Genomic DNA, 1470 nt, shown 5'->3' with positions numbered 1-1470 from the left:
CCCCCCACTCCTCCTCCGCCTCTACTAATGAAAAAGCAGATGGCTCGGGTGCGGTCCGTTCCCTTGGGAGGAATCGCGCCGTTACCTTTGAGAATAGCGGTGTGATTGCGATATTGTAAGGCCTCCACCCTCCCTCCTGCCCCTGTCCGTGCAGTTATTGGAAGCGGCACCCTTTTGTACAGACCGCGCGGGTCCGGGTGACATTCCCCCTTCAAAGCTTAACGAATTGAATGCACGGAGGTAATTCCCAAGACCAACACCAACAAGAGCACCCGGTACTACTCGAGTAATTACGTGACCGCGTAACACAAAGAGTCACCGTTGGCTACCCCCTACAGTCGGTTCAGATGAGCACTGGTTGCCTAAGTCACAGGGGCCAGGGGAGCACTGGGGGAGAGCCGAGAGAGCACACACAGGATGGTTGAAGCTTACCGGAGTGAAGAGTAGGTAAGGAGAGGTGAGAAAGAGAGAGCGGTGAGCTGGTTGTCGGAGGAGGCGGCGGAGGTCCCGGGGTAGGCAGAGCAGTCCGTCAGGAGAAGCGGTGGTCTGGTAGCGGAGTCGAGGAGTCCGTCGAGGAGGGTGGCGATGGCCTCGGAGACTGGGGTCGGCGGGGTGGTTTGGGGGCGGGTCACTGGATGTCCGGCTTCCTTGGAGGCTGGTGTCGAAGTGCCCCTCCCTTGGCCCGGGATTGTTAAGGGAAACTCTCCCCCTCTGGTCTGCCACCCCCTTCTTACGCCCGGCTCCCAATGACACGCGTCTACGTCAGCTCTCTGTTTTACGGCTTGGGTGGCTCATCCACTTTGTCCTCCCCTATTATTGATCTCCGCACCCCAATCGGTGACACGCCCCGAGCGCTTTTATAACCACATCTCGTAAATGGTCCAGCCGGCCGGCGCCGCGGCGGGGCGCGGATTCCGGCCCGGGCGGCGCGACAGCGTGAGGCGCCGGGCGGGTCCGGCGGGGCGAGCCGGGGTGATCACCCCGACATAAGGCACGGCGGGCCGCGGCGGGCGCGGCGGGCCGCGGCTCGTGGGGGGATTCGGGCGTGCTACGCGTGGCCTTTATTAATCACGCATGGTCATAATATAAATTGGTATCCCTGCGCATTACAGTGCCGCAAATAACACGATGCCCAATGCGAGAGGACACGCGTACCGGGTGATTCAGAGAAGATGCAGGTGCGGGCGGGTTTGCCTATCCTCCACTCGGAGGGCGCACGCGGGCCCCCTCCTCACCTCTCCCCAGACCTTGGACCCGTGCGCCCGCCGAGTCGAGGATAGGCAGCCCGCACCTGCGTCTTCTCTAAATCACCCGGTACAGCGAGTAAGCTCTCTCAAAGCTCCCTCCTTGACACCGAAACAAACTTACTACTGTAGTAAGGTGGGCTCTCCCTTTCACAGGCATAGCTCAGGTAGAGCTTCCCGAAGTGCCTTAAAACTTAAGAACCATGGTAATGGTAAAATACCCCCC

Source organism: Frankliniella occidentalis, unplaced genomic scaffold (assembly GCF_000697945.3).
Source record: "Frankliniella occidentalis isolate FOCC.00 unplaced genomic scaffold, Focc_3.1 Scaffold748, whole genome shotgun sequence".
Lineage (NCBI taxonomy): Eukaryota > Metazoa > Arthropoda > Insecta > Thysanoptera > Thripidae > Frankliniella > Frankliniella occidentalis.
This window is presented reverse-complemented; position numbering follows the sequence as displayed.